Genomic DNA, 8,642 nt, shown 5'->3' with positions numbered 1-8,642 from the left:
CCTAAGGAACGGTTCCACATAACAGCAGTGGACACCGTTGGGTTGCCGACATCTCCAAGGAAAATATTGAGCCGATTTAGGTCTATCTGCGGGGTCATAGGGAGGCAGAAATTCAGTATTCTGCAAGATGACATCAAGCTCGTGCCGGCCGCAGAGAAGGACATTGCTTGGCTAACGTTCAAGGAGAGCTTTAATTATCCTGCGGAGCATGAGGACCATCTCAGGCGGGCTGCTTTCAAGGTTATGGGCAATGCTTGGAAGAACTTCAAGACTAAGCTAGTCGGCGAGTTCGTCTACAACCCGGCGAATCCAGATCCAAGAGAGAAATTTCCTTGGATCACGGAACAGGTCTGGGAGGAATTCCATGCGAAGAAGTCGACCCCCGAGTCCAGAGCTAGAAGCGAGGCATATCGCTTGCTCTAGACCAGGAACCAGCATCCGCACCGGCTTGGCACCGCTGGATATGCCGGTAAGGAAGAGGAATGGCAGCGTGAGGATGAAGAAGCAGAGGAATCGTGCACACCGCTAGTGTTTGGCGATATCCCACACCCTCGGGCTAGGAACTGGGCCAGGGCCAAGTACCAGAAGAATGATGATGGCACAATCTTCATGCCAAATGCAGAAGATCAACGAGTATACGAAGCTATAGTAAGTGTCTAGTCAAACTAGATGTTCGCATTGTTTCCCATCGTGCAGTTTATTTAACCCCACTAAATTGTAATGCAGAAGGCGTTGGTTGTCGAGCAACAAGCCTCGCAAGAGGCCTACTCTCAAAGACGCGAGGACGACCTCCTCACGAAAGCGTTGGGCAACAAGGAACACCGTGGACAGACACGGGGCGTTGGGTCTTCTATTCCCTGGAAGTATGGATTTCCAGACTACGCGTGGCAGTACAAAAAGCGGACTTCCAACAAGGCGGAGAAAGATGCACGCCTTGAAGCCAAGATCCGGGCGTCGATAAGAACTGAGCTGACATCTGAATTCGACGAAAAGCTCGAGTCGATGAGAGCTAAGATTAGGCAAGAGATCCGAGAAGAGCAACAGAACCCCCAGGCCGCCGCTGCTGCTGAGCACGAAGAGTTAGGAAGTCCCACCCAAAAATGCAGCAGTTGCACATCAACTGAGTTGGCGGAAAATCCAACATCGGTCGACAGCGCCGTCGACCACATAACGGTAACCGTGAACTTACTCATTACATGAAAGACTTAACGAATCCATATGATATATAATATTCTAAAAAAATCGATTAATCTGTCGCAGGAACCAACGAGTTGTACCCTCACAGTTAGGGTGATGCCGACCTTCACGGTTCCAGAAGCCGAGGGACTCGCGTACAAGCCGACCCTAGAGACAAGATTGCATGGAGCGCAACTCAGGGCCGATTGTGCAAAAGTTCAAGTCGACTCGGTGAAGCCCGAATACGAGCTGTTCCCTCTGAAGTATCCACCGAACGACGAGGTCCTCTCACTAGGAAATGCCCGTGGTACCTTCATCCAATGGCCCAAGGACCTCATTGAGATCAGGGTTACAGCGAGGCCAACCACTGCACCAGGTGGTCGTCCACCAAAGAGACCCGCCTCTGCTCCTTCAGCCCCTCCTGCTCAAGATCGTCATGCACAATCTTACGATGTGCAGTTGCAGTACGACGCGGATTTTGGGGGAGGACCGAACGGAGGCCGACAGCAAGGCGATTCATGAACCCCCCCCCCCCCCACCGATGAAGAAGAGCAGGAAAGCACACTCTTCCCCTCAGAGAATTACTCTCGATAAACCCGAAGCAAAGGGAAGAGGAAGGGGAGGAAAGGTGCAGGCCTCGCTTCTAGCTCCAAGGAAGCTAGATCTGGGCAAGGGCCAGGAAGAGACTAAGGGCAAAGAGGTCAAGAAGAAATACGTCGCTCCACAGGAGTTCCAACTAGGCATGCCATTTGTTGGAGATGACGTGCTTGCCGCAATGGGCACCGCTTGCAAGGACCTTCATTTATACTACATGGAGAAATCTAATGCCAGGAAGCCAAGTAAAGCTACCGATATCCTTGGAGAGCACGATGGAAAGCCATTCCTTGGTCCAACAAATTATATCGTGGTCGACTTCAAGGATCTTTTCGACCTCTACAGGCTTCGAGCGGTGGACACAAGCCTCCTTAAGTGCTACTCCTTGTAAGTATTGTCGCCCAACTTAATCTGGTAATAAGAATCGGTTTAACTTGCTTACAAGATCGTTTATCCTGTGTGTAGGTTAAGTTGGCAATGGTGTCAGAAGCATGCACCGGAAGTTACCTTCCTTGATCCACAAGTGGTCACTGTCATAAATCTCCAGAATGACCGTCAAGGAATGGTCAACTACATCTACGACACCTTGTGGTCCCGCCGAGACAAGGAGTACACTATGTGCGCCTATAATCAATAGTAAGTGTGTTAACTAAATATACACAACAGCATGACACATTCCTTGAGTACTTAATTAACTTTCACTATATTAATGCCGCAGTGCCCATTGGATCCTTCTGGTCATAACACCTAAGTGGAGTACATGTCACTACCTGAACTCCAGAATTGATAAGAACGCATATGATTGGACCCCAATTCAACTAGCGATAGATGAAGCGTGGGCCCAATACGTGCAAAGAGGAGGCCTCAGGAAGACATGACATGACACCCTCATCCACAAAAAAGACTTCCCGATGAAGCAACAAATAGGTGACCAGTGCAGATTCCATGTGTGCCACAACATGCGCCTTCTGTATAGAGAAAAGGTGAAGACTTTGGCTGAGTTTGAGGTCGGTGGTCTCAATTGTGATAGACTAACTACATTTTAGTACTTATATATGATCGATCAACTAATCTGGAATTATGACAATGTAGAGCACAATAACCAAGTCTCTGCCTACCAGCTTTGAGGAGGTTCGCGAGGAGATAGCCAGCTTCATCCTCCGCGAAATAATTAATCCCAAAGGAATGTTTAGGCTTAAACTAAAATGATGAACAATGTTGAACTTTTATGTTTAGGCAATGATGAACACTTATTATGCACCTGTGATGATGTAACTGTGATGCTTATATTTATGTATATATTTCATATGTTTATGTTAAGACTTGCTAAATAAATATTTGATCCAATTAACTCGGTTTTGCAGGTGAAATATGATAAATATTTGAATGGATGTGAAATATATGAATGGATGTGAAATATGAGATGGCTGTGAATGTGTGGTTGTATGAAATATGTTGATGTCTGTGTACGTGAATGCATATGTATATGAATGGGTGATGCTGGGGAGCTAGGGATATTGGATATCTGTGTTTGTTTCTGTCATTTTTTCAGCGGGCATGGCTAGCAAAGGCCTGAGGCTAGCCAAAAAACAAAATTTATTTTTTTTGTGGATTATAGTCATCTGTGACGGGCCATAACTAAATGCCCTATTGAGATGAGGTCATCTGTGACGGGCTCTAGTTTAGGCCCGATTGAGGTCAGTAGTCATCTGTGACGGGCTCTATTTTAGGCCCGATTGAGGTCATCAGTCATCTGTGACGGGCTATAGTTTAGACCCGATTGAGATGAGTATCATCTGTGACGGGCTCTAGTTTAAGCCCGATAAAGGTTAGTAGTCATCTGTGACGGGCGCTAGTTGTGGCCCGATAGAGATAGGTCATCTGTGACGGGCTATAGTTTGATTGGTCGTCTGGGTCAAAACTATCGGTGACGGGCTTTACTTAGGGCCCGATTGAGATATATTCATTCGTGACGGCCGTTTGCTCGATTGAGATAACTTTTCACATCAGTGACTTCTAACCTGTGACGGACGCTGTGCCCAATTGAGATAGAGCTTACCGCCTGATTAAGATGAGGGTATCCGTTCTAGTGGCGGGCCGCCTCTCGCACATAAATGGAGACGTTTTTTATTACCCACGTTTCCGTGGATCCGCAGCTTGATTAATTGTGAGTAGCTGTCGGAATTAGCTCTCGCGTTTGTCGTTAAGGTTGCTGCTGGCCCATGAGTTCAGCTATTGACATCTAGGAGTAATATCCTAGGGTACACGCCATGGAAGAATTGGCATTTATGGGAGTGGTTGTTAGCGATATGTGCTTCGAGATTGTTCTCGAGAGATTAACTATGTTTGGAAAGGCTTGGAGCCAATGATGCTTGTTAGCTTGATTGATCATCTCGTCACTCTCGCAGAAAAGAAAGGCAACTGGGCACCGGAGAGTTAAGGATTTAGCACCGCCCATTATGGTTTGTTACTTTGTTTGACCTGTATATACTTATGTTAATGTTGTTTATATCCACTTGGTGAAGCTAAGAAAAGATCGATCTAAGTAATAGTTTATAGTGGATGTAGATTAATTGCTAAAAAGAAGCAGAGATATTTTATTCCTAGTAGTAAAACCCGTGAAATGTACTCTCTCCGTCTCAAAATAAATGCAATTTTAACACTGTTCATGCTCAACGTTTGACCGTTCGTCTTATTTGAAAAACAATTATGATTAGTATTTTTATTGTTATTAGATGATAATACATGAATAGTACTTTATATGTGACTAATATTTTTAATTTTTTTCATAAAATTTTCAAATAAGACGGACGGTCAAAACGCTGGACACGGATATCTATGGCTGCACATATTTTGGGACGGAGGTAGCAGTAACTTTCTAAAAAGAACGACATACCGTAAATTGACCTGTTTTATTTTTTCCTATGTTAATTTCTGTCGTCTGTATTTCTAGTCCATCATAGGCAATGTTGCTGTCTCTCCATGATATACAGATGACTAATTGACAATTGCAAACCTGTTCCTTATTTTCTATTTTCTACTTGGATAATAGTAGTGCCTAATTATTTTGTACATGGCCTTTTTTTTGTCTAACTAGTACTCCCTCCATCTAATTTTGATAGTCATATTTCATCTTGACACACAGACCAAAGATAAGTGATTCTACTTATCATCCATTTAAATATGCTATTAGTCATTCCTCGTAAACAAGCGATTCATTAATATTTATATTTCTCGATGTTCGTGCAACCAATCTTGTGTGGAAGAATGAAGAGTCATGTATTAAATCCAAGAAAGTCATTAAGATGATAAGTTGTTGGATTGAAATATGCCTATCAAAAATAAAATTTTCAGATTTGGAAATATGACTATCAAAAATAGATGGAGGAACTACTAGCTAGCTACTAGGAAACTTTACCCCAATTCAAGCAATAAATAATTAAGCTGTGAGCAAAGAAACTTTATTTAGTCTTACAATCAAATCATTACCATTGAGAAAGGTTAAGCATTAACCACGGGTTTACTTTCATAATTAGCTTCCTAATTATTGTACTGACCGTACTTTTCCAGGGTCATGCAAAACCATGGGTACATCTTAAAGCTTCCTCCCAAACAAACCAAAAGGTTTCAAAAGCTCCCTTGAAATGCATTGAGGTCTAACTCCGGCCACCATAATTTTCTCCTTTGTATCTACTACCTTTATCTTCATTCATACACTAACAGTTAATAATTAATTGAGATAGGGTAAACGTCAACTGTTTGCTTATTCGCCTAATTCCTTGCTACTCTGTTTCACTTTCCTGCTCAGGAATACTTTAGAAAACAAGTTGTTTTCAACTGGTCGGTGCTTAACAAATCTTCAGCCACTCTATCCTCGAATAAAAGAAGAGATATTCACCTCATCGTGAGCTCACGTGGTTCCCACGAAGCATATATGTTAAGACAGAAATCCCCCTAAGGGGAGCAGCACCCTCAAGGGGTCATCACTTCCTCCAAAGAATGATATCTTTTCTCCCTATCAAAATCCACCATAATAAGACTTGCGTATTAATTACATATGTACTTACTCCTGCATGAGATGCTTGAGATAAAATTACCAGTAAATTGTTGGTGCTGAACAACACATGTCTTCTTGATGCGTATAACCAATTCGATATTCTTTTCCTTTTGGGTAAGCAACCACACATCCTTGGCTCCTTGCTTATGGTCGAGGTATCTTATCTTACTTTCTTTTTTATGTATTATGCTGCTTTTCATTCTTTTTTCATGCATTTATCCGTGTACCATCAAATTTAGCATCATAGAAGACATCTAGTAGTAATTTGGGTTGAGTTGCACGCACAAATCAGCCAGTCCAACCCACAAACTTGAACTAATGAGAGGAGCAATTCATTTATACTCTAGCACTCTTCCTCATATCATCATATGAAGGCTTCCTCAGTTCTCAGAGGTGGAATAGAAGTGAGTTATCTCTTTATTTGCGTTAGCCAGCACTCAAACCCAATTATCCGTAACATTGACACCATACTGAATTCCACGTATGAACCGATTTAAGAAAAAAAAACTAAGCTGATGGAAGGAGGACAATTCACTTGTGTGCTCTAACAGTTTGTATTCGCTAGCTAAGATATACTTCTACTTGGGGTTACATTGAGATTGTTTGATTGAGGCATTTTTATGATATACTCCCTCCATTTCATTTTAAGCGTAGCCATAAGTTTTCATATCCAACTTTGATCGTCCATCTTATTTAAAAAATGCTAAAATTTATAAAACATAAGTCAAGCATAAAGTATTATTCATGTTTTATCATATAATAAAAATACTAATCATAAAAAATAAATAAATAAGACGGACGATAAAAGTTGGATACGGAAACTCATAGTTGTGTTTAATATGAGACAAAGGGAGTATATAAAATGAAAATTCATGCTTAAGCCATGTATAAGGCCAGTATTGCACATAATATCGTCATCACTGAGTATAGCAAATTGGAGTTGCAGTTGAAGGTGAAGTCTCGTCATGTCGATGGATGATGTAATAAAGTAACACACGAGTTAGCGTAATTTGCTAGAAAGACAAGACACTATTCGTTTGTGCGGTTTGATGATTATGTTTCCACATACGTACGTACATTAACTTGTACAAGAACTTAAGTTATTCTCAATAAAGCATCCTCTTTCTTGAAAAAAAAATTGCACGCAATAAAACCATGAATAATACAGTTGCCGTGCCAACATGTGCCTCTGACTCTACAACGTTTCTTCTTTCCTGGGAGAAAGCTGTTGGGACTTTATCGAGGCTAGTCTTTGAAAAAGAGGCCTACAGAAAAAATCCCCGTGTGCTGCTGTGGCGCAGACGGCGGCCGGTGGAGCGACGGGCCCAGCAAAGCCGGAGGAAAGCACGGCGCCGTCGCTTTCCGCGCGTCCTTGTGCGGGGATCAAAGGGGAAGACGCCACGGACGGCCCGATGCGCCCCAGCGGCACCTGCCAAAATCCCCATCCGACGGCCGCCGTTGGTTCGGCGGTTGCCGGCCTAGCCCCAGTTGGTCCTTGTCCTCCAGATTTGCGATACAGTGCAAACCTAAACGTCCAGAGAAAGGAAAAAAAAATGTTTGTGGTTTTGCTCGTGGTCAGCCACTGAGGAGTGGGACCGAAGGTGATGTGTTGACCTGCCGGGCCCACTGTCATTGAGGTGCTGTGGCTTTCCCGGTCCTGTACGGTTTTGATGGAAGTGGTTGTCTGAGTAGCCCTGGTCCAACCTATGCCTGTCGGCATTTTTTGTTTTGCAAATCCACCCCACTTGCATTCTTATTTTATTTTGCAATCCATCTCTTAAAACAATTTAAACATAGTATTGACGTTATTGATTGGAATCCTTATCTCTATGATAGCATTATAATCATTGTTGATGTTATTTAATTATAGGCAATAGAAAGTGGCATATGGGAAGAATAAATAGGAGAATAATATTATGTTTGATAGAGCTATAACTTTAGTTCAAGCTACACCTCTCCTGGAGTTGAAGCCCAACCAAACGATTTTAGCTATATTAAAAAAAGAAGCAGAGCGAGTTAGAGTGATAAGAAAATGAACTAGAGTAGAGGAGAAGGGCTTGGGCCGTTCCACAACTCCACTCTAGACTCTGCTTTTAGAATTAGATTTCGGAATTATAGTCCTACCAAACAGGCCGTAATAAGTTGGTGTAAGATACTAGAAGTATAAGATTTAAAATCTGAAGCATATTATCAATTACATTGTGAGTCTACACGGAACCTATTACTAAATATACTATAAACCATGTGCAGAAATACCCTAAATTTCCTTCGTCGGTCATGAAATACAAACGAGACGGTTTAGGCAGACATAGATACTGAATGTAAGAAATGTTACAAACTATAATGTGATGCCACCCTTATTCATTATATACAATGCCAAGGGAAAATTTTTTAAATGATATATCTCGCTGTTTTATTTATAGAGAGATACGACTTTTAATTCATACGCTGCAAAATGTTAAAAGATAAAATAAGACATCGAGGATGTACACAACCATTACATTAGTATATGTACTATTTCGAAAACGGAATCATCTATTGCCTCCACCACCATCGTAGTCCCCCCATATAAATTAAAACCACCTCACCTAAAAACTTAACCAGTGTTTCCACCTAAAAATCAACCCAAAACACTAGATAGGAAAATGACTAAACCTCGTAATCATAGTCCCCGCTGGAACGGTTTGAGATATAGAAAAAAAAACCACCATATTCATTAGTACTCCCTCCGTTTCAGGTTATAAGACGTTTTGACTTTGATCAAAGTCAAACTACTCTAAGTTTGACTAATTTTGTAAAAAAAATAGTAATATTT

Source organism: Oryza glaberrima, chromosome 3 (assembly GCF_000147395.1).
Source record: "Oryza glaberrima chromosome 3, OglaRS2, whole genome shotgun sequence".
In the NCBI taxonomy this organism is placed as follows: domain Eukaryota; kingdom Viridiplantae; phylum Streptophyta; class Magnoliopsida; order Poales; family Poaceae; genus Oryza; species Oryza glaberrima.
This window is presented reverse-complemented; position numbering follows the sequence as displayed.